The sequence below is a fragment of the Oncorhynchus nerka genome, linkage group LG10 (assembly GCF_034236695.1).
Source record: "Oncorhynchus nerka isolate Pitt River linkage group LG10, Oner_Uvic_2.0, whole genome shotgun sequence".
NCBI classification, from domain to species: domain Eukaryota; kingdom Metazoa; phylum Chordata; class Actinopteri; order Salmoniformes; family Salmonidae; genus Oncorhynchus; species Oncorhynchus nerka.
In genome coordinates, this window is record NC_088405.1 from 43,585,753 (window position 1) to 43,611,503 (window position 25,751).

The 25,751-nt window shown below is 43.7% G+C and overlaps 1 protein-coding gene across 1 annotated transcript in view; it reads left to right on the plus strand.

Annotated features, from left to right (window-relative positions):
* LOC115135365 (inactive tyrosine-protein kinase 7-like) overlaps positions 1–25,751 on the plus strand; it is a 211,400-nt gene that overhangs the window by 82,764 nt on the left and 102,885 nt on the right. The gene's annotated exons all lie outside the window — the stretch shown is intronic.

The following is a 25,751-nucleotide window of genomic DNA, read 5'->3' on the forward strand; positions in this document are numbered from 1 at the left end:
AAATGACCAGCATGGTCGAATAATAATAAGGAAGAACAGTTGAAACTGGAGCAGCAGCACGGCCAGGTGGACTGGGGACAGCAAGGAGTCATCATGTCAGGTAGTCCTGGGGCATGGTCCTAGGGCTCAGGTCCTCCAAGAGAGAGAAAGAAAGAGAGAATTAGAGAGAGCATATGTGGGGTGGCCAGTCCTCTTCTGGCTGTGCCGGGTGGAGATTATAACAGAACATGGCCAAGATGTTCAAATGTTCATAAATGACCAGCATGGTCGAATAATAATAAGGCAGAACAGTTGAAACTAGAGCAGCAGCACGGCCAGGTGGACTGGGGACAGCAAGGAGTCATAATGTCAGGTAGTCCTTGGACATGGTCCTAGGGCTCAGGTCCTCCGAGAGAGAGAAAGAAAGAGAGAAGGAGAGAATTAGAGAATGCACACTTAGATTCACACAGGACACCGAATAGGACAGGAGAAGTACTCCAGATATAACAAACTGACCCTAGCCCCCCGACACATAAACTACTGCAGCATAAATACTGGAGGCTGAGACAGGAGGGGACATTCAACTATGTAAAGAAAAAAGTATTTAATAAGAATATTTCATTCTTTCAGATCTAGGATGTGTTATTTTAGTGTTCCCTTTATTTTTTTGAGCAGTGTATATATATTTAACTAGGCAAGTCAGTTAGGAACAAAATCTAATTTTCAATGACGGCCTACCAGGTAACAGTGGGTTAACTGCCTTGTTCAGGGGCAGAACGACAGATTTAACCTTGTCAGCTCAGGGATTCGATCTTGCAATTTTTCGGTTACTAGTCCAACACTCTAACCACTAGGCTACCTGCCGCCCCATATAATTCATAATTGATAGGCTGGTATTGTCACCCATCAGACTATTCTTGATTTAATCCTGTCTTTACATATACTAAATAATATGTGTGAAATTGGTTTTGATTTAGAATGGGCCATTATCATGCACCTACATTGGCAAAAAATATATGTAATTTATGCACTTAAATAGTGAGTGGATGACGATTTTCCCTGGTTTATTTTCATGCCAGCCAGGTTGGCTATACTCCTGTTCTAAATATAACCAATGTGCTTAATATTAGGAAAGTTGATAAATAAATATAGTAGGCCTAGCCAATAGAAAACTGATGTGATCCTCCTCTTTTTATAAGCGACCATCACTCTGTTTTCTGGCGTAATTGCATAGCCTATAGAAATAATGCTCATGGGCTCTCATGATGTATTTGATTCGATTTTTGAATAGATTTGCATTGATGTCAGAGTGATTAGAGGGACTACAGAGTGCTGGGTACCAGGCAGTTAGCAAGTTTGGTAGGCTACTAATGACCATCAGCAACAATATAAACCTTTTACTCTTTGGGGGTTTGAACCAGTTAGAACATTATTTTGCTGATCGGGAACAGTTGAACGGAACACAAAAAAAAGATGGTTCTGTTGAAAACGAAACGATTGGAAATTAATTTTGGTTCCAACCCCTCAATACAATACAATCCTGTTCTGCACCGTACTACTGTAAAGAAAAGTATGGTAGAGTAGAATACAGTATATTGTACTGTACTGATCTATACTCTACTTTAATGAGCTGTACTGTAATGTACTCTACTGTCCTGAACTCTACTCTACCCTACTCCTCTACTGTGCTCTGCTGGGCTGCACTGCTTTGTCCAAACTTGTGAAACATGAGGAGAATGACATTCATATCCATAATTATGCATTTATGTGTTGTACAGATCAGGGACCCATGATGTAATTCTGTTCCCGTAAATCCACTTCACTTACTGTAGTTCAATATACAAAGGATTTTTATAACTAAAGGTGCCATGTCATAGCTGAGACCCCATTCTTTCTGGAGACATCTTTTTGAATCTTATTTCCGAGCTTATATTGAAGAGTTTAGGGAAAATGTGTTCGCATAAAAATGACTAAAGTTTGCATCTGCACAGTTCTTCCACTGAATTCGTTTTTGTAAATGTTTCAGAGGAAATTGGGTAATGGGCCTTGAGTAATGGCACATTAATGATTTGACAGGTGGAACAGAAGGTGCATTTTTTTCAGATAAAAATGCAAGCGTTTGACTTTGAGTTAACCCTGTTGTTTATCAGTAGTGCTGATCTACATCTGGAACTTTTTCCTACTGTTTTCTCATTTAACATGAGTACAATCAGCGGGATTCCTGCATCTCTCATTTAACCTCTCTCTGTTATAGGGAGCAATCAATGAATATTGACTGACTAATAAATCTCATAGTGATAATGAATGGGAGAGTATATCAACTATTCATTTGAAATGCCTGTTAGGGATAAAGAGGGTCTTTGGGGTCCGACTGATGCTTCTCTCTCTCTCTCTCTCTCTGTCCTATCTCTCTCTGTCCTATCTCTCTCTCTCTCTGTCTCTCTATCTCTCTCTCTCTCTCTCGCTCTCTCTATCTCTGTCCTCTCCCTCCCTCCTCTCTCTATCTGCCATTCATCGAGTTTTAAAGCAAATGTTAGATACTCTTTATACTAATCCAAGAAATGCCATCACACAGTGGCATTCACAAATGGGGGCCCGCCTATGGCCGTAGATCTGATTTTACCTCTGGTATTCCAATGACTTGATCACCTGGAAATGTCACATGCCTAATCATGCATAATAAATCAGTACTTTAGTTACCACAATGATATGCATCACATCTTAAACGTGCTGTTCCCACGAATAAACCAGGAGTTTTTTGGGGGTCTCTTAGATGTGCTTCTTCGTTGTTCTCCAACGAACTTGAAGACAACTGTTGCTACTGTGTATTCTGAGAGCGATTCCTCTCTCCTACATATTGTAGGGAAGCTATTGCCAGATGCTCACAAACACACACGCGTTTACAACCCCCTGTCAGCTTTTATTCTCTTAAAATGCACAATTAGTTCCTTGTGTTTCCCATGCGTCACTCCCTTTTGGATCTTTTCACGGGAGGTTGCTTGACAAGGTGTATGCTATGAATCAAGGAGTCATAGCATACCCCCAGCTCCTATCTGTTCCACCGGAGGCCTGGCCACATTCATTAGGTCGCAGTCTGACCCCGGCACCTATCTTTTATCCTCCATAGGTTTCTCACACACGTTATTATAGCACTTACGGAAATGCATTTACTGCGTTTACCTAATGATCTCTGAAAGGCCCTCATCAGAATATTTGTCAGCATTAGCACTATCAAGTTACCTACAAAAAAGCACTTTACAGAAATGCTTAGTTCACCACTTAGACAAGACATACAAAGATGCATACACACACTAACAAAGTGTTACGTGTTATGTTGAGGAACCCCTAACTGTTCACTAGTTGGTAGTTGATTATAATAATAATAATAAGAAGAAGATGCATTTATTGTCCAATGTACACGGATGTCCAATAGAAACGTACTCCAGCCCCTCGAAAGAGACATACACATACAGCGGTTGGAGAGGCTGGAGCAGAGGACTTCTTGTGGACTTCTCAGTCCACGTACTGTCACCTTAACAGCCCTACAGCACTTTTTCCCCTGTTGCCTTCATCCTCTCATTGGAAAGGAAGTCATTATCATGCCTGTAGAGCCCCACTCAGGTTTAGAGAGCAGGGGGTTCTGGGTAATTAAGCTTTTATGACTGCACAGTGCTGCTTACTCACCGGATCCAGCCAGGCTCTTCTAGGAAGAGAGCCTGCATTGTATGACCGCAGAGCTGCCTGGAAAATGTCTGGCCTCCAGGTTTGTTTGACTTGGTCCAGCCAGAGGCAGCATCTACGTGTGTGTGTGTGTGTGTGTGTGTGTGTGTGTGTGTGTGTGTGTGTGTGTGTGTGTGTGTGTGTGTGTGTGTGGGTGGGTGGGTGGGTGGGTGGGTGGGTGGGTGGGTGTGTGTTTCTGTGTGTGTGTGTGTTTGTTTGTGGGTGTGTGTGTTTGTGTGTGTGTTTGTGTGTGGGTGTGACAGAGACATCAGCCTTAAATCTCCACAGACCCACACTCATCAGAGTCTACCCGTGTTTTCCTCCCGGGTTGTGTTCATTAGGGCATGCAGCGTTTTGCAATGAGAAGTACAAAATGAGCGTTTCATATCGAACAAGTCTGTCCCTGTTGTAGTCGGTTTTCTTCTGTTTGGTGGAATGAACGACCCTGGATTCCTAATAGAAAATGAGGATGGGAAAACACTCGAGTGCCTCCCTTTCCTTCCCACCCCCCGGGTCTGTATATTGAATGCCATGTCTTGTTTATTTATTGAGCCCCACTATGACCATGCTCCCCTAACAGGCCCGCTCAAATGAAATAACATTTTATTCGTCACATGCTTCATAAATGACAGGTGTGGACTTACTTCCCAACAATGCAGAGAGAAAGAAAATAGAGAAATAATGGAAAAGTCAAATGCATTATAATAAAAGTAACAATAGGTACACAATGAGTAAAGATAACGTGGCTATTTACAAGCAGTACCAGTACCGAGTCGATGTGCAGGGTTAATAGGTAGTTGAGGTAGATATGTACATATAACTAGGAATAAAGTGTCAGATAGTAAACAATAGCAGCAGCGTATGTGACGAGTCAAAAAAGGGTCAGTGCAGATAGTTCGGGTAGCTGTTTGGTTAACTATTTAACTAACTATTTAGCAGTCTTATGACTTGGGAGTAGAAGCTGTTCAGGGTCCTGTTGGTTCCAGACTCGGTGCGTTGGTAACACTTGCCGTGTGGTAGCAGAGAGAACAGTCTATGACTTGGGTGGCTGGAGTCTTTGACAATTCTTAGGGCCTTCCTCTGACATCGCCTGGTAAAGAGGTCCTGGATGGCAGGGAGATCGGCCCCAGTGGTGTACTGGGCAGTATGCAGGGATGCCGGAAGTGAGCATTCCTTCTCAGGAAAACAATGAATATTGCCTTCTGATCACTTCAATAATTCCATTGGTTGTTGAACATTGCTTATGCCACAGGGGTTAGAGAGGGTTTTTAAGAAAATGCTCCGTACTAATAACGAGGAGGCGGGGGGTGGGGCTGTTTTCCTGCCGGATTGCTACCATGGTGATGTGTAAGGCCTTAGTTGAAAGGGGGAGGTGTGTTGGTGTCGTTTGTATGTGAACAGTGTCTGTGCGGGAGAAGTTGGTTGATCTGTCATATTCAGGTTACAGTATGAGGCTCTTATGCATTAGTGGAATGGCGGAACATATTTCACCACGGAGGCTCCTGCAGCTTGAGTAGAGGAATATCTGGCCCAGAGCCGAGTGTGCTTGTGCCAGAGCCGAGTGTGTGTGAGTTTGTGCGTGTGTGTGTGCAAACCCTACAGTTAATCTTTCCAAGGAGCTCCATCTCTCTGACAAAACCCATGCCCATTCAGCTATCCTTTCACTCCCAACCCGTCTCTGGTACTAGATCAGTGAGCTAATATTGGTGTGCTCACGGGAATTTAAGTCATTATCTCACTGTTTTTAATTATGCAACTGAAGACATATTAGGTGTTTGTTTGATGTGTATGGCAATAGTCTGACTTTGGATTGACTTAAAATAAGGCTGTACTGGAATAGACAAGCGTACAGGCTGGGGATGTTTTTACCCCCCCCCCCCCAACCTACCTAGCCTCCTCCAGTCTCCCCTATCCTTTAAGATAGTGCCAGAGTAATGGGTATTACAGACACTCCGCCCTCCCCCTCATCCCCAACAAAGCCCAAATGTCTCTCTGAGGCAAAAGATTCGCTGGCAAGCAGAATGAAGGAAATTAGGAATTCAGACTCCTCTCTTCCCCAGTTACATACCTCTAGTCCTCTCCTCTTCCTCCCCTTCCTCCCCTTCCTCCCTTCTTTCTACCCTCTTTACTATTCTCTACATTTCTCCGCTGATCTTTCTCCTCCTCCATTCCTTCTCTCTGCTTTGCTATTCTCTATTCTTCCTCCTCTTCTTCCTCCCTTCTTTCCTTCCTCCTCTCTACCTGCTTCACACATCTCGCTGTTGGCACACAGATCTGGCCGGAGCTCAGGTGCACACATGAGCCATGTCAGCCTGCAGAGAGCGAGGGGAAAGGGACAGAGACCTAGAGAGACAGAAATAACAAATTTGAGGCCAGGACCAGGACGGGCAGCCAAGGATATTCATAGTCCATCTGCTGCCAAACAACACCACTGAGGGGAGCATCAGTTATCACCACCACTGATGCGAGTAGCATCTTCTGCCATTCTGACGACTTATTGCTCTGGTGCCTGATCCCAGCAGCCCGTAGTGTCTCTGACTGTCCCTAGCTGACGGTTAGTTTTGCAGAGCTAATCACAGGTCACAACACTCTGTCTCTGCTTCTTGATGCTGTGTCTTTCCTCTCATCTTCCTTCACTCTCTGTTTAAACCGTTGGCAGTGCTAATCCTCACAGATTGTATTTCAGAGTAGAGCTGGTGCGATAAATCTAAAAATTAACGACACTGACAAAACCAAACCAGTTAATAGTATTGTGGATATTTTGCTGTTATTGTAAATTATGATACATAACATATAGGGCCTTACTAAAGATAATTGAAGTTTAAAATTGATTTATTTTATTTATTTAATTTCACCTTTATTTAACCAGGTAGGCAAGATCAGAACAAGTTCTCATTTACAATTGCGACCTGGCCAAGGTAAAGCAAAGCAGTTCGACACATACAATAACACAGAGTTACACATGGAATAAACAAATATACAGTCAATAATAGAGTAGAAAAACAAGTCTATATACAATGTGAGCAAATGAGATGATAAGGGAGGTAAAGGCAAAAAAAAGGCCATAGTGGCGAAGTAAATACAATATAGCAAGTAAAACACTGGAATGGTAGATTTGCAGTGGAAGAATGTGCAAAGTAGAAATAGAAATAATGAGGTGCAAAGGAGCAAAATAAATAAATAAATACAGTAGGGGAAGAGGTAATTGTTTGGGCTAAATTATAGATGGGCTATGTACAGGTGCAGTAATCTGTGAGCTGCTCTGACAGCTGGTGCTTAAAGCTAGTGAGGGAGATAAGTGTTTCCAGTTTCAGAGATTTTTGTAGTTTGTTCCAGTCATTGGCAGCAGAGAACTGGAATGAGAGGCGGCAAAGGGAGGAATTGGCTTTGGGGGTGACCAGAGAGATATACCAGCTGGAGCGCATGCTACAGGTGGGTGCTGCTATGGTGACCAGCGAGCTGAGATAAGGGGGGACTTTACCTAGCAGGGTCTTGTAGATGACCTGGAGCCAGTGGGTTTGGTGACGAGTATGAAGCGAGGGCCAGCCAACGAGAGCGTACAGGTCGCAGTGTTAGGTAGTATATGGGGCTTTGGTGACAAAACGGATGGCACCATCCAATTTATTGAGTAGGGTTTTGGAGGCTATTTTGTAAATTACATCGCAGAAGTCGAGGATCGGTAGGATGGTCAGTTTTACAAGGGTATGTTTGGCAGCATGAGTGAAGGATGCTTTGTTGCGAAATAGGAAGCCAATTCTAGATTTAACTTTGGATTGGAGATGTTTGATGTGAGTCTGGAAGGAGAGTTTACAGTCTAACCAGACACCTAGGTATTTGTAGTTGTCCACATATTCTAAGTCAGAACTGTCCAAAGTAGTGATGCTGGACTGGCGGGCAGGTGCGGGCAGCGATCAGTTGAAGACCATGCATTTAGTTGTACTTGTATTTAAGAACAGTTGGAGGCCACGGAAGGAGAGTTGTATGGCATTGAAGCTCATCTGGAGGGTTGTTAACACAGTGTCCAAAGAAGGGCCAGAAGTATACAGAATGGTGTCGTCTGTGTAGAGGTGGATCAGAAACTCACCAGCAGCAAGAGCGACATCATTGATGTATACAGAGAAGAGAGTCGGCCCAAGAATTGAACCCTGTGGAACCCACATGGAGATTGCCAGAGGCCCGGACAACACTCCCTTCGATTTGACACACTGAACTCTATCAGAGAAGTCGTTGGTGAACCAGGCGAGGCAATCATTTGAGAAACCAAGGTTATGGAGTCTGCCGATGAGGATGTGGTGATTGACAGAGTCGAAAGCCTTGGCCTGGTCAATGAATACGGCTGCACAGTATTGTTTCTTATCGATGGCGGTTAAGATATCGTTTAGGACCTTGAGCGTGGCTGAGGTGCACCCATGACCAGCTCTGAAACCAGATTGCATAGCTGAGAACGTGTGGTGGGATTCGAAATGGTCGGTAATCTGTTTGTTGACTTGGCAGGGTAGGATAGATATAGGTCTGTAGCAGTTTGGGTCAAGAGTGTCCCCCCCTTTGAAGAGGGGGATGAGCGCAGCTGCTTTCCAATCTTTGGGAATCTCAGACGACACGAAAGAGAGGTTGAACGGGCTAGTAATAGGGGTTGCAACAATTTGGGCAGATAATTTTTTAGAAAGAAAGGGTCCAGATTGTCTAGCCCGGCTGATTTGTAGGGGTCCAGATTTTGCAGCTCTTTCAGAACATCAGCTGACTGGATTTGGGAGAAGGAGAAATGGGGAAGGCTTGGGCGAGTTGCGGTGGGGGGTGCAGTGCTGTTGACCGGGGTAGGGGGTAGCCAGGTAGAAAGCATGGCCAGCCGTAGAAAAATGCTTATTAAAATTCTCAATTAGGGTCCATATATTGGTGGTGACAGAGTTTCCTATCTTCAGTGCAGTGGGCAGCTGGGAGGAGGTTCTCTTATTCTCCATGGACCTTAGTGTCCCAGAACTTTTTTGAGTTTGTGTTGCAGGAAGCACATTTCTGCTTGAAAAAGCTAGCCTTGGCTTTTCTAACTGCCTGTGTATATTGGTTTCTAACTTCCCTGAAAAGTTGCATATCATGGGAGCTTTTCGATGCTAATGCTAACTCCACAGGATGTTTTTGTGTTGGTTAAGGGCAGTCAGGTCTGGAGAGAACCAAGGGCTATATCTGTTCCTGGTTCTAAACTTCTTGAATGGGGCATACTTATTTAAGATGGTGAGGAAGGCATAACAATAAAAAAACAGGAATCCTCTACTGACGGGATGAGGTCAATATCCTTCCAGGATACCCGGGCCAGGTCGATTAGAAAGGCCTGCTCGCTGAAGTGTTTCAGGGAGCGTTTGACAGTGATGAGTGGAGGTCGTTTGACCGCTGACCCATTACGGATGCAGGCAATGAGGCAGTGATCGCTGAGATCTTGGTTGAAAACAGCAGAGGTGTATTTAGAGGGCAAGTTGGTTAGGATGATATCTATGAGGGTGCCTGTGTTTACGGCTTTGGGGTTGTACCTGGTAGGTTCATTGATAATTTGTGTGAGATTGAGGGCATCAAGCTTAGATTGTAGGATGGCTGGGGTGTTAAGCATGTCCCAGTTTAGGTCACCTAGCAGCACGAGCTCTGAAGATACATGGGGGGCAATCAGTTCACATATGGTGTCCAGAGCACAGCTGGGGGCAGAGGGTGGTCTATAGCAGGCGACAACAGTGAGAGACTTGTTTTTAGAGAGGTGGATTTTTAAAAGTAGAAGTTCAAATTGTGTGGGTACAGACATGGATAATAGGACAGAACTCTGCAGGCTATCTCTGCAGTAGATTGCAACACCGCCCCCTTTGGCAGTTCTATCTTGTCTGAAAATGTTGTAGTTAGGGATGGAGATTTCAGAGTTTTTGGTGGTCTTCCTATGCCAGGATTCAGACACGGCTAGGACATCCGGGTTGGCAGAGTGTGCTAAAACAGTGAATAAAACACACTTAGGGAGGAAGCTTCTAATGTTAACATGCATGAACCCAAGGCTATTACAAATAAATCAAACAAATAAATCAAATAAATGTTCAATGACTGATTTCACCTGTGGGCCTATTCCTACACTTTGCACTTCAAAGTAAGTCTCAGGTCTGTTAAAAACAACCACTGAAAAAAAACTATATTTATTGTAGTGATTCAGAAGTAACATTAAAACAGAATAATATGCCCCACCAACATCTGACAACTATACTAAAAACCCAAACTCAAATAGCTGAAATAAGTCAATGAAAGCAATGAGAGAATATATAAATACTGATAATTAAAATAGCAGTGCATGTGGTCAGTACTAAGTGATCATGTAAAATGTAATCATATTGTCATAGAGTAAAGATTTGTACACTATTTTAGCTAAACAGCGTACCACTTACCTTAAAACCTGATACTATTTAATTACTTTACTTATAATGGTTTGGGATACCTGGGACCATCACGTGACATAAACCTCCAGGGGACCTTGACACAATGTCCTAAAAACATCCCCGGGACAAACCGGGAACTATACAGGGGATTGGGACACAATGTCCAAAGAACGTCCCGAAAAACATCAGTGAGATAACGTTGTGACGAAACCCTAAAGGGACCTAATGGGAATGTCGCCGAATGTCCTTAGGACACCCACTGTTTGCTGGGATTACGTTTCTTTTATGCTTTGCAATGGAAAAGGAACATTTGCATTTTTATAGTCCGTTTTCTTCCATTTGGAGCCAAATGAACATGACCCAAATAGTCCTGTAGGCCATGTTTTCCTCCAACTTCGGGAGGAAAAAGAGACGGATGGCAACGACAAACCAGCTCTACTGTACCTGAGTGAATCCTAATCCAGCCTAATCTACTAATTGTCTCTATATTCACTATATACTGTATATATAGTGAATATAGAGCCAATATATACACACACACAGATAGACCGGAGGTAATGGGTTCTTTAATAACACGGTGCAGACACACACACTCACTCATACAGTGACTGTCACGCACCATGTGTAATAACACCACAGCCCTCTTTCATGGCCAGGATCAGATACTGTCTGCGAATGGAGCATGGGCATGTTTTTTTCCTCCTCTTTCTCTTTTCCTCCTCCCCGACGCCTGGTGCTCCATTCTGGGTTGTATAACCTCCTGTCCCTGCATTCCCCTCCTGGATAGCTCATGTTCGGTTTTCCAGGGCTACTGACTGTGTTGCGTGGCACTCTAGTGGGATGCATTAGGCTGCCGTCGCTTCAGCACTCAGCCTTTTTATGAGTGGGTGTTGAAAACCGTTGAGAGCTCACTGTGCACCGACATCTCTATTTTAGATAGGCTGTGACAGACTTATGAGGGGAAGTGGAGAGGGATAGAGAGAGTGAGGTAGGACGATGAGCGATGACGCCACTCACGTCTCTCCTATATCTCTCACACTGCATGGTACCCTTGGCGGGTCAGTCACTTGCAACAGGAAAATCGCAAATGCCACTCAGTTCTCCAGAATAGCACTGGCCATGGCTCTCCAGGGGTGGTACGGGCAGTGTCAAAAGAAGGCCAAGAGGATCGTTAAACCCGAAAGGGTTAAGCCTGGGGGGGGGGGGGGGTCTGCTAATCTAATATACGGTTTTAATATGTTCATACCATTGATCATTTAGCTATTTGATTTCAAATGTTAGGACCCCTGTGCGTATAAAAGCAAAATCCTCAAATATTAGTTAGCCTGGTGGTTAATTAGAGCGTTGGATTTGCAACCGAAAGGTTGCAAGATTGAATCCCCGAGCTGACAAGGTACAAATCTGTCGTTCTGCCCCCTGGACAAGGCAGTTAACCCACTGCTCCTAGGCCGTCATTGAAAATAAGAATTTGTTCTTAACTGACTTAGCCTAGTTAAATAAAGGTAAAATAAAAAATTGAATTTGGCCTTCACTACTACAGCCCATAGAAACACATTGACTAAGACATTCATAAATGTGAAACAAGACAGTCAAAAAAGAAATCAGGAGGAATAAGGTTTTGAAGTGTCCGTCCTATACAGTGCATTCGGAAAGTATTCAGACCCCTTGACTTTTTCCACATTTTGTTACGTTACGGCCTTCTAAAATGTATAAAATCGTTTCCCCCCATAATGATTCAATTGTTTTCCCTCCCCATTTTTCAGTCTACACACAATACCCAATAATGACAAAGCAAAAACAGGGTTTTATACATTTTTGCTAATTTATCAAAAATGGAAAACTATCACATTTACATAAGTATTCAGACCCTTTACTCTGTACTTTGTTGAAGCACATTTGGCAGTGATTACAGCTTCGAGTCTTTTTGGGAATGACGTTACAAGCTTGGCACACCTATATTTGGGGAGTTTCTCCCATTCTTCTCTGCAGATCCTCTCAAGCTCTGTCAGGTTGGATGGGGAGCGTTGCTGCACAGCTATTTTCAGGACTCTCCAGAGATGTTTTATCGGGTTCAAGTCCGGGCTCTAGCTGGGCCACTCAAGGAAATTCAGAGACTTGTCCCAAAGCCACTCCTGCGTTGTATTGGCTGTGTGCTTAGGGTCGTTGTCCTGTTGGAAGGTGAACCTTCGTCCCAGTCTGAGGTCCTGAGCGCTCTGGAGCAGGTCTTCATCAAGGATCTCTCAGTACTTTGCTCTGTTTATATTTCCCCCCGATCCTGACTAGTCTCCCAGTCCCTGCCACTGAAAAACATCCCCACAGCATGATGCTGCCACCACCATGCTTCACCGTAGGGATGGTTCCAGGTTTCATTCAGACGTGGCACTTGGCATTCAGCCAAATTGTTCAATCTTGGTTTCATTAGAACAGAGAATCTTGTTTCTCATGGTCTGATAGTCTTTTAGGTGCCTTTTGGCAAACTCCAAGTGGGCTGTCATGTGCCTTTTACTGAGGAGTGGCTTCTGTCTGGCCACTCTACTGTAAAGGTCTGATTGGTGGAGTGCTGCAGAGATTCCCCCATCTCCACAGAGGAACTCTGGAGCTCTGTCAGAGTGACCATCGGGTTCTTGGACACCTCCCTGGCCAAGGCCCTTCTCCCCCGATTGCTCAGTTTGGCCGGGTAGCCAGCTCTAGGAAGAGTCTTGGTGGTTCCAAACTTCTTCCATTTAAGAATGATGGAGGCCGCTGTGTTCTTGGGGACCTTCAATGCTTGCAGACATTTTTTGCTGCCCTTCCCCAGATCTGTGCCTCGACACATTCCTGTCTCGGAGCTCTACAGAAATGTCCTTTGACCTCAAGGCTTGGTCTTTGCTCTGACGTGCACTGTCAACTGTGGGACATTATATAGACAGGTGTGTGCCTTTCCAAATCATGTCCAATCAATTGAGTTTACCACAGATCGACTCCAATCAAGTTGTAGAAACATCTCAAGGATGATCAATGGAAACATGATGCACCTGAGCTCAATTTCGAGTCTCATAGCAAAGGGTCTGAATATTTATGTAAATAAGATAGTTCTGTTTTTTATTTCTAAAAAAACATTTATTTTTTATTTTTTATAAAAACCTGTTGTTTTTATACTTCGTCATTATGGGGTATTGTGTGTAGAAAAAAAATGAATACGGCTGTAACATAACAAAATGTGGAAAACGTCAAGGGCTCTGAATACTTTCCGAAGCACTGTGTCTACTGCTGTACATCAATTTGTTATTAGTTGATCTTGTGTAAATTCTCCCAGTGTTCATACGTATATATTGCATTTGACTACTGAAGCAGTGCAATTTGAGATTCGTCCCACCATTCTTGATTTCACGTGTTTTTTTGTTTTCCTTACATTTGAATTGTTTTACATTTTACAGCATTGTTAGGAGCTGGTAACGTAAGCATTTCGCTGCACCCCCTATAACACCCGCTAAACTATGTATGGGACCAATAAAACTTTGATTTGATATGTTAGGTACAGTATGGAGGTTGAATGCGTTCTGTATTTGTATGGCTGCAATGCAGGCTAACATGTTTGGGGAAGATTCTCAAATCCTCTCTTCTCATTTGTGTCATCTTGCCTGAAGCAAAAGTCATATTTTGTCCTGCATCAATAATGTGTGAGGCGCCTTTTGAGTACTCAGTCAATGAATGATGCCGTGCTTCCCTTCCTCCTGACCCTGTTGGATAGATAGTTAGATAGATCTCCCATGGAGTCCCCCATGGTTCAGCCAGGCTGGGAGGGAGCTCCTGTCCACGTCCCTGGTGTGGGCCTTGGTAATGAGGCTGTAATGAGGCTAGTCTGGGTGGCTATTAAAGCTCACTCAGAGGAACACACACACACACACTTAAGTTTTTTGTAAAGTTTTGAAAAGCAACATTTTCATTTGATGTTTACTCAATGGTGAAAGCTATTCCACGGTACCGTTCGGTTACTGCATGATTGAGTGGAACAGAACAGAATAGAATGCTCTGTGATCCATCGGGTCTCATTGAGGACAGAAAAGAGAGGGGACGATGGTCCACGGATGAACAGAAAAAAGGGAATGAAGGATTTGGTTGCCATGCCAATGTTGCCTAGCGATACCGCCGGGGGTCTTGGTTAGTGTTTTGTCTTAGTGCTCGTTCCCTGCTGTCAGTGGAACAAAGATAAATGGCAGTAAATTGATAGTGATCTCAATTGGTGGTACATTGTAATGACCCCGGCCATGCCTCAACACTGGAGCTGCAGCGCTGCCTTTCAGAGTGCAGCCCCTCGATGTAGCAATTACCTGCTCAATAAGAGCAGTGATTGAATTAGACTGGAGGGGTTTGCATAGCACTATTTCAACCAGCGCTCATTTCAACCAGCAGGTTTGGTTCTCCTTCCTTGGAGCATAATTTTCAATTTGAGACATTGAAATGAACATGTCGGGGAATATGTGGGTTTGTAATGTAGTATGCCTTACAGGAATGAAAAATACATGAAAGAACCTGGTGTTGGATAGCCTCTAAATCAGGGATGGACAACTGGCGGCCTTGTAGGCCCGCGGATATCTTTTTTTAAAGAACTCAGTCGTGGTCTCAGCTTACTGTTGAGAGTTAGAATAGTATAATTTGACCACCCCTGCTCGAAATGGATAGTCTCTACTCAGTGAGCGCCAGTGAACACCTGGGCTGTATCTGAAAATATTAACTAGCTGCCAAATCCTTGTTCCTCTGTCCTTGTTTCCTCCAATTCCTTACCTCCCTCTCCTATTGAAAGAGAGGATCCAAGGTCCCTCCTCCAGACGTCCTCATTCAATGAGCTTATAAAGGCAAGTAAGGAATTAGAGGAAACAAGGATAGAAGAGGCTTTGCGGGCAACTTTTTCAGATACAGCCCTAGTCGTGACTGTGAGGGCCAGTCCTCTGCTCTTACACTTTAGCTTTTCTCCTGGGCTGGTTTGATCTGGCTTGAGGTTGATAGCAGTCTGTGTTTGAACAAACCATACCGTGTAGACTGTGGTGGACCATACTCTCAGTCACTGGCGTGAAGATGACTGGGTAGAGAATGGAATCTGGAGTTGACTTTAGACCATAATGACAAAGTTGGTCTGTGTCCGCTCTTTTTAACTTTCATTCTCAACCCTCAAATGAGAGCTTGTGTTGTGTGAGCTCTATATTTTGTCGATTTGGGAGGAGATGCGGAACGGCACAGCATGGTATTTCCCATGTGATCTCACTCAAACACATACTCTCTTGCTAAAAAAAACTCTGAAATGAAGCATAAAATGCATCACCAAATAACTTCCTTGTAGAGATGACAGAAGCATCTGTGGTGACGACTTCTCCAAACTTTGCTGACTTATACTTAGTTTCCCGCCTGAGTCATGTCTCAACAATGGAAATGTGCATTTTAACTGGTGCTCTTAAAGGTTTGTCCAATGTTGTGACAAAGTCACGTACGGGTTGTCAAAGTGTTGTTAAGGAAGTTGTAATAGGTCACTGGGGCCCACAACTTCGAGTCAACATTGAGACACCGTCGTGTGGTGGATTTGTGTTTGCTGGGATGAGTCATGTTTCCCAACTATAAGTCATATTCACAACAGAGCTTGGCGTCTTGAGTTTTCAGTCTTTTCTGTTGTCCATGGGAATGTTTCCCAGGTTGTGACCCTGTTGTAGAGGGTCACAACCTCACAATCAGTTCCCACTTGGAACCCTGGAACATCAGTTCAGCCAGTGGAAAAACAAAGCATTGCGATCCATATCTTCCCAAAGTCTGTTTTCTTCAGTGTTATGGCTTGAAGGGATGGATAGGCCTTTGGCTTAGGAATTAGTGTCCTCTTTCTCTGTTCTTCAGTTGTTATCACCTTTGCTTGATAAAGGGAAGCCACACGCACTTGCGCAAGCAGCACTTGCAAACGCGGACACGCACACACATACGCACCACTCACACACAAGGTGATGACAAACCACTGGAGAGCCTGTCAGTGGATGGACTGTGTTGCGTTTTCTTCTCTGGCGGCAGAGGAGTTTTTCCTTTCATTCTTGCCTTATTCCCATTTCTTTCCTTGACATCTCAGTCTACAAAGGACTAGTGATGAAGACGTCATGCTTGGAAACAGAGTGTGGGGGATTTTAGTTGTCTTTAGTATGTACTGTGTTCAACCTTTCTAATGGAGTACAACTAGGGATACTTCCAGCCATGCCATTAGTCAGAGACAAAGATAGATAGTGATGCGTATTGGCACACATTGCCAGTACATTACAGTTATCTTATCAATGTTAGTAGGTCAATATTTCATATCATGCATTCTAACAAATCAAATTTTGACCATGTCCTGTCGAAATCTTCTTGAGATTTGCTTTCAGAAAGCTAAAGGCATCTGATGTTTACTCAATGGTGAAATCTGTTCCACAGTACCATTCATTTGTACCTTTCCACTACCATTCCCTCCACCCACAGCCACAGAATGTGATCTTACCTCCCATTCCTTCCACCTCCTGGTTAGTTGGAATGCTAATCTCGTTAGTCAAGCACTCCAGAGCAAGCGGGCAGGAATTTGCGGTGATTGCTAAATTGCGTAGGACATAAAATGTTTAACTGCGTTGTGACTGCTGCCGCTAGCCCTGTGCTGCTGGGTTAATGGGCCACTTAGACTAGACTGTGTTAGTCTGGCTGGGGATGACATCACAGCATGCGTCAAACACTCCCCTCTCACGTGACTGCTTTATAAGGATTTTATAGAGGTAAACCTACATACATTCAAGGGTTTTAAATTCTAGATGTCAGCTCGGTGCCTTGGTAAGGTTTACTTGAAAATAGGTGCAGTACATGTTAGATTTACAGATACAGATAAGTGGGTTTTCCATTAGGATACTGAACCGTACCATGCTGAAGCTTGTGCAGATGCACTTCTTTTTTCATTGGCCTCTGAGATCAATTTGGTTCCCATTTAAAAGTGAACCTGTACGATACAGTACGGTGCAGTACCCATATGGAGAATAAATAGATTATTATATGACCTTAACAACAAATTAACGTTTACAAAATTGTTATTTGATTATCGCCCCGCCCCCCCCTCAAAAAATACCCATGCTCCCTTTCTGTTTTGAAGTGCCTGTCAATCAGGATGAAGCTATTAATCATTTGAAACTGTACTCCGTTTGCAGTCTGTGTTCCAGTGTAGTTTAGAGTCTTGCTGTTTCACTCTAATTGGGTTATGTGGAGTTGGAGGCTGGGCCGACAGACTGTATAGAAGAGATCGACTGTGAGACTGAATGATCAGTCACATCTTCAGTCACAGGTGGAGAAGTGCAGAGGATGATGGTTGTTTCAGACAGACTTGTCTGTTTCTCAGCTCTTGGACATGCGTCATGTATGATGTCCCTCTGTCTAAACAAATGCTTCATGTGTGTGTGTGTGTGTGTGCGTGTGTTTGTGAAGCTCTATCAGCTGCCTCAGACATGCTCCTGATCTCTGTCCTCACCCTGGCCTGAAATGACTCTTTTGGGGAAAGTTTCAGATACCATCGCTACTGTCTTTTGGCTGGCTCTCTGGGAGGAGAAGAGGAGAGGAGAGAAAGTGTGGGGAGGAGGAGAGGAGAGAAAGTGTGGGGAGGAGGAGAGGAGAGAAAGTGTTTGGAGAGGAGAAGAGGAGGCGGGAGAAAGTGCCACCACACCGTTGAGTCCGTTGAGACTCACCCATATGGCTGTCATGTCTTTTCAGTTTTCACGCTAAATTGAACATGAGACAGCACAGCCTCCGCCTGTTACCTCCCCTCTGTAGAATACATCAGACACTGCATGTCTATGACCTTTCACTTTTATTGAGAATGCTCAACCAAGACAAAATAAGATTAAGAGGGAAGCAGTCAAAAAAGCAAAACTCATGATTACAGAATGCCAGTCAAGTCTACCCTGGTCAGCCAGCCACTGGCTGCCAACCACATCCCAAAACAACATGGCACAACTAACTGGCTGCCCCAGTGCTGCTCTGCATTGTGTGTGTGCCAGGATCTCTGTGTGCATGATGTTTTCCTTTTAAAGATCAAACAGACGCTCACTTATCTGATTAATTATCCTTTTCCTGCCACTTTCAAGGAGACGGTTGGAGTACTCCAAGCTACGTTTGGGTTTCCCTTTCATCCCTGTACTGTTACAATATGGCAGTTTTGTGAAGAGGGAATTTGATTAAATTCACCCGTTTCTCTGTGGAACAGTTTGGCTGAGAGAGGAAATAAGGCAGGTTGATGTCCACGTATCTCTGGTTCTGCCTGTCATGATCCTGACACTCCAACACTAGACTCCGTATTACCTGACAGCTAGTTGGAAAGAGCTAGGAACATAGTGGGGCCATAGCTGAGTTTAATAGATCCCTACTGCAGGGATATTCAGGAGGAGAATCCCCTCTGCAGGATTTATTTTACAGCAGTTTCTCTCTCTCTCTCTCTCTCTCTCTCTCTCTCTCTCTCTCTCTCTCTCTCTCTCTCTCTCTCTCTCATACTGCGTCATTCTCTTCCTTATTTTTTAGGGAGTAATTGAAATACATTGGGAATATGAGCGTATTTAAATGAAATCTGTTAATATTGCATGACTTTATTTTCATTTGGTTATGTGCGTTAGTGTATTCTCATTCTCTTCTTTTCCTATAATTTCTAAGCTTCTTTGAATTGACTTGTATCAGCGCTTGGCCTTTCTCTGCAGGAGACACTCCTCTGAGCCAGTTTGCAACCCTGCAGCCTGCATCTCTGTAGATTAGATGTGTCACCAGATCAAAAGATTAGCCTCTGTCTGTCACATCTGTGAATAGGCACCATTGCCTTATACTATAGGCTTGATTTTTACCTTTGTTGAGTCTGGTGAAGTTGCATTAATGGGCAAATGAATCTTACATGAACAAAAGAAAATCAAAAGCACATCTTTGAATGAAGGGTATTTTGTCAACAGGGATGTCTTGAAACGTACATACAGTGAAATGTTTATCATGTTTAATTGAGGACTACAATATGGTATTCATCAGATAGTTTTACATTCTCTGCCCCCTCCCTCCCCCATCCTCCCTTTATTAGACTTTAGTAGGTATGAGAAAATAAACCTGCCACAGCCATCCCCTCTCCTCTATCTCCTTTTATCTCTGTGTCACTCTCTCCAGCTCTCTCTCTCTCTCTTTGAAGGGCCCAGTCAAGGGGTGTAAATAGCTTTTGGTTATCTCAGGGAAATGTCACATTGAGTGGAAACAGAGACATCTCTCTCCTCCATTCTTTAGATAATGACACATGGACAATTATGGGCTTTAAAAAAATTGTATTTTGGTCTGTTGGTGTGAAAATGATTGATCAAATCTACAGCGGGTTCCCTCTGGAACTTTCATTACGCACACCTGTCCCCACTGATTAGTACTTAATACTTAAGTGTGCCCTTTGGTTTCCATTGGGCTATCGATTATTGTTACAATGTCTGTTGGTGAATGTGAGTACGTGTGCTGTGTGTTTTGGCTTTCGTGCCATTGTGAATTGCTCAGATGATTACGGGTCTCGTCCCGTGTGTTAATCATTGTGCGCTTGCGTTATTTATTCGAGGTACTACTCGCTCTTTTGTTTGGGTTTCAACCCTGTGTTTTGATTAGTGTTGGTCTGGTCTTCATCCCCGTGCCTTTACATGGCACGCCGTAATTTGGGTGTTATAAAAAAAACTATTATGCATTCCTGCATCTGTCTCCCGGCTCAATGACACCAGTGTGACAACACCCTTGATTAAGATAAGCAAAAATGACTGCAAAAAAATGTATAATTCAAATACTTATCTTATTTTATAATACTAATGCAATTGCTCAAAATAGATTTTGTTTAACAAGTAATATATTTTTTCTCTCTCAAAAAGGTAGGGGTGAAAATGATTGACACCTCAGTTTTCAATACATTTTAATACCTCACCTTGCGAGGATACTGGCACAGAGCCTTTTTCTCCAATTATTTTTGAGTTGGAGAACACAATGGGAGGGATCTTAGACCATTCCTCCATACGGCTTCCTTTCAGATCCTTGATATCCTAAGTCTGCACTTATGGACTACCTATTGAAAACCACAGGAAGAATTTCACGTCGGGAGACAGATGGCCATTGCAAAATGTAGATTTTGTGGCCAATTAACCATTTCTTTGTAGATTTTGACGTGTGCTTGGGGTTATTGTCTAAAATGTCCTGGTACTGGGTAAAGTTCATGATGCCATTGACCTTAACAAGGGCCCCAGGACCAGTGGAAGCAAAATAGCCACCTAAACATTAAAGATCCACCACCATATTTTACAGTAGGTATGGGGTTCTTTTCTGCTCATGCTTTCTCATTTCGACGCCAAACCCTCCACCGGTGTGCGTGACAAAGAACTCTATTTTCATGTCACTCAACAAATGTAAATGCCTGGAGTTTGCTTAACGGCATTGTCACTTGGATTGGAACCCATTCTTTGGTCAGATGACATGAAAATAAAGCTCTTTGGCCACTCACACCAGTGTGGTACCCCTTTTCTTATCTGACACCATTGCTCGACAGCTTGGAAATGACTTGTGCTTTTTACATTTGTTGGCCCTGAGGCCACATCTTTTCCCCAATAAACATGCACATACTGTGTCTTCGGAAAGGATTCACACCCCTTTTCCCACATTTTAGTATGCAACAGCCTGAATTTAAAATGTATTAAATCTAGATTTTGGGTCACTAATCTACTTTAAAAAAAAAGTTACATTCAAAGCTGAAATGTCTTGTGTCAATAAGTATTAAACCCTTTGTTATGGCAAGCAAAATAAGTTCAGGAGTAAAAATGTGCTTAACAAACAAATCGCATAAGTTGCAAGGACTTATTTCGTGTTCAGTAATAGTGGTTAACATGATTTTTGAATAACTACCCCATCTCTGCACCCCACAATCGAATAGTGAATTTCAAGAACAGATTCAACCACAAATACCAGGGATGTTTTTCAGTGCCTTGCAAAGAAAGACACCGATTGGCAGATGTCTAAAAATATAGCAGACACTAAATATCCCTTTGAGCATGGTGAAGTTATTAATTAGGTTTTGGATGGTGGACGGCTGAGCAGTGGAGAGTGCCAGTGCCCGAATGGGAGTCTCTGGAGGAGTTCAAGGAGGGATACCGCAGAGAGGTTTTGGCTAGGAGTATGCTGCAGTGCAGCCGTTTGGAAGAGCGTGATACCAGTCCGGTGCCATCTGTGCCAGCTCCACGCACCAGGTCTCCAGTGTGCCTCTAGCCCGGAGTGTCCTGTGCCGGTTCCTCGCACTCGCCCTGAAGAGCGGGTCATCAGTCCAGTGCCACCTGTGCCAGCTCCCCGCACTCACCCTGAAGAGCCAGAGACCGTCAGGGAGGCAATGGAGAAGTTGGGAGAGAGCGAGAGGAGAGAGATGTTATGTAGGTGTGTTCTGCACAACATTCAACCTGAGGATCCTGTCAGCAGTCTGGTGAGTCCTGTGTCAGCTCCCCGCACTCGCCCTGAAGTGCGTGTCACCAGTCTGGTGCCACCTGTGCCGGCTCCACGCACCAGGCCTCCAGTGTGCCTCCCCAGTCCGGTACGTCCTGTGCCAGCTCCACGCACTCGACCTGAGGAGTGTGTCATCAGTCCGGTGCAACCTGCGCTGGCTCCACGCACCAGGCCTCCAGTATGCCTCCCCAGTCCGGTACGTCCTGTGCCAGGTCCCCGCACTCGCCCTGAAGTGCGTGTCACCAGTCTGGTGCCACCTGTGCCGGCTCCACGCACCAGGCCTCCAGTGTGCCTCCCCAGTCTGGTACGTCCTGTGCCAGCTCCACGCACTCGACCTGAGGAGTGTGTCATCAGTCCGGTGCAACCTGCGCTGATGCCCAGTCCAGGCACGGTGTCCAGTCCCGCTCCCTGGCAGGAGCCTTCCTTCCAATCCGGCCTCCAGCCCAACTCCATGGCCGGATCCATGGTCTGGGCGGCGGGCTACGACCCGCGCCGGAGCCGCCACTGACACTAGTCACCCCCCTACGCTCCCCATTTGGTTTCAGGTTTAGCGGTCGGAGTCCACACCTTTGGGAGGGGGGGTACTGTCACGCCCTGACCATAGAGAGCCCTTGGTTCTCTATGGTGACTAGGGGGGTGTTCTAGGCATTTTATTTCTATGTTGGTGAATTGTATGGTTCCCAATTATAGGCAGCTGGTAATCGTTGCCTCTAATTGGGGATCATATTTAGGAAGCCCTTTCTCCCACCTGCTTTGTGGGATATTGTTTTGTTGAGTGCTGATGTGCGCTCTGTGCTTAACTTTCATGATATGTTTATTGTTTTTTGTTCAAGTTTCACGGTAATAAATATGTGGAACCCTTGGTCCGTCCTTCAAAACGATCGTGACAACAACAATACAGGTGTCCTTGGGGCGTCAGGGTAGCCTAGTGGTTAGAGAGTTGGACTGGTAACCGGAAGGTTGCAAGTTCAAACCCCCGAGCTGACAAGGTGCAAATCTGTCGTTCTGCCCCTGAACAGGCAGGAACACTGTTCCTAGGCCGTCATTGAAAATAAGAATTTGTTCTTAACTGACTTGCCTAGTTAAATAAAGGTAAAATAAAAAAAATCCTTCCTGACTCAGTTGCGGGAGAGGAAGGAAACCGCTCAGGGATTTCACCATGAGACCAATAGGGATTTTAAATCAGTAAAATGATTGTTATATGAGAACTAAGGATGGATCAACAACATTGTAGTTACTCCACAATACTAACCTAAATGACAGAGTGAAAAGGAAGCCTTTACAGAATAAAAAATATTCCAAAATGCACCCTTTTTGCAACACGGCACTTAAGTAATACTGCAAGAAATTTTGCAAAGAAATAACTTTTTGAATACAAAGCCTTATATTTGGGGCAAATTCAACACAATACATTACTGTGAGCTTGAAGTATTTTTAAAAGAATAATGGGGAAAATATTGTACAATCCAGGTGTGCAACATTCTTAAAAATACTTACCCAACAAGAATCAAATCTACAATCGCACCAAAGTGGCGCAGCGGTCTAAGGCACTGCCGTGATCGTGAGTCCCATAGGGCGGTGCACAAGTGGCCCAGCTTCGTCCGGGTTAGGGCCGGGATAAACCGTCATTGTAAATAAGAATTTGTTCTTAACTAATTTGCCTAGTTAAATAAATATATATATATATATATTTTTTTAAACAGGCGCTTCTACAAAATATTGACTCAGGGGTGTGAATACTTATGTAAATTAGATATTTATGTATTTCATTGTCAATACATTTGCAAACATTTCTTAACATGTTTTCACTTTGTCGTCCGCAAACTTAATGAGGTATGAGGTATTGTGTGTCGATTTTTTTAATTTTAATTAATCCATTTTGAATTCAGGCTGTAACACAACAAAATGTGCAATATGTCAAGGGGTATGAATGCTTTCTGAAGACACTGTACATCAGTGTAGTGGTTAGTATATTAATGAAAGGTTAACCTACTGTACCACCTTTTCATGATAGGCTACTCCTCTTGGCTGCGGTAGAGCCTCTCCCTGAGAAATAAGAGAAGACCATTGAAATACAGTGCTTAGTGAAAGTCTACACACCCCTTGTACAGCCTTCACATTTTGTTACATTAAAATGACATCTACACAACCAGGTCTACATTTTAAAAGTAAAAGAAAGTTACAGAATATTGTCAAAATGTATTGCAAAAAAAGAGTACAACAAAGATGTCTTGATTGAGTATGTCTTCACATCCCTGAGTTAATGCTTGGTGGAAGCACCTTTGGCAACCATTACAGCTGTGAATAATTTTTTACAAGATTCTACAAACTTTCTACAAATCTTCATGCAACATAGATCCATTTTTTAAAAATTGCTCAAGCTCAGTAAAGCTCAGGAATCATTGATAGATAGCAATATTCAATTCTTGTCTCTGACATTCAAGACAATTTAAGTCAGGACTGAGACTAAACCACGCGGGAACACTCAACTCCTCCTGGAAAGCATTCTAGTGTGTCTTTGGCATTGCAATTTGTGTGATTGTCTCACTAAAATATAAAACTATCCCAAGGTGTCACGTTCGTCATAACGAGGAGACCAAGGCTCAGCGTGATAAGAATACATACTTCTTTTAATGAAGAATAAACACTGAACAAACTATACAAAACAACCGTGACGCTATGAGACACAAGTACTGACAGGCAACTACACATAGACAATAACCCACAAAACCAAACATCTCTATTTCTTGAACTGTATTGTTGGTTAAGTAAGCATTCGGCGCATATGACAAATTAAATTGGATTTGATTTGAATATTGCTGTCCATCAATGATTCCCAACCAAGTTTACTGAGCTTGAACAATTTTGACAAAAACAATGGACATGTGTATTTTGCCCTAATGGTTGTGCAAGGTTGGTAGAATATAATTCACAGCTGAGCTGCCAAAGGTGATTCTACCAAGTATTCATTTTAGGCTGTGAAGACATACACTGTCAATACATTCTCTTTTGTTATTTCTTTTTGTGGAAAATGTTGTATACTTTTTCTTTCACTTTTAAAATGTGGAGTAGGTTGGTAGGAAAAAAAAATGTAAATCCCTTTTTTTATTGAATTTTAAGGCAGCAAAATGTGAAGCCTGTGCAGGGGGTGTGTAGACGTTCACTGGCGACTGTATAATAGAATAACAATTCTATTTCTAGACTATATTGATATTCTATTCATTATATTTTTATGGAGGAGACCCCCTCACTCACTGGGCCAGCAGCATACCACCCTGCATCCCACTGCTGGCTTGCTTCTGAAGCTAAGCAGGGTCTTGGTTGGTCCCTGGATGGGAGACCAGATGCTTCCGGAAGCTGTCTTTTGGATGGGACGTTAAATGGATGTCCTGACTCTCTGTGTTCAGAGATGGCCCATGGCACTTATCGTCAGAGAAGGGGTGTTAACTTCGGAGTCCTGGCTAAATTCCCAATCTGGCTCTCAGTCACCTAATCATCCCCAGTTTACAATTGGCTCTTTCATCCCCCCTCCTCTCCCCTGTAACTATTCCCCAGGTTGTTGCTGTAAATGAGAATGTGTTCTCAGTCAACTTACCTGGTTAAATAAACAAAATGAACTCTGCTTCAGTCACTCTGTATAAAAGGTAACTCAAGCAGCCCTGTCACCTTACTAGGTGTTCCCACTTCTTCCACCTTCCCCCACCAACTAGTGGACTTGGCAGTGCTCACCTGTGTTTTTTTCTGCCTCCCACGGCCAGCTGCAAGGAGACAAAGGCCGGACTGAGGGGAGATGAGGGAGGCCAGGTGAGGAGGTGGGGATGGGATGGGAGATTACCTCAGCTCATCTTGATTTAATCCTCCTGAAAGATTCTCCTTGGCTTCAACCCTGACAGAAGCATTATAGAGGCCGCATTGCAGCTCACGCTGGGGCAACTTTAAACAGCAGCCTGTTATATACCGAACAGAAATATAAACACAACATGCAACAGTTTCTAAGATTTTACTGAGTTGAAAGGAAATCAGTCAATTGAAATAAATTAGGCCCGAATCTATGGTTTTCACATAGGAATACAGATCACATATAAGCGAAGTTACTTAATCATCTCGCATCGGACCAATACAAAAGCCCTTTAACCCACATGAGCCCAGAGAAACCATACACACACT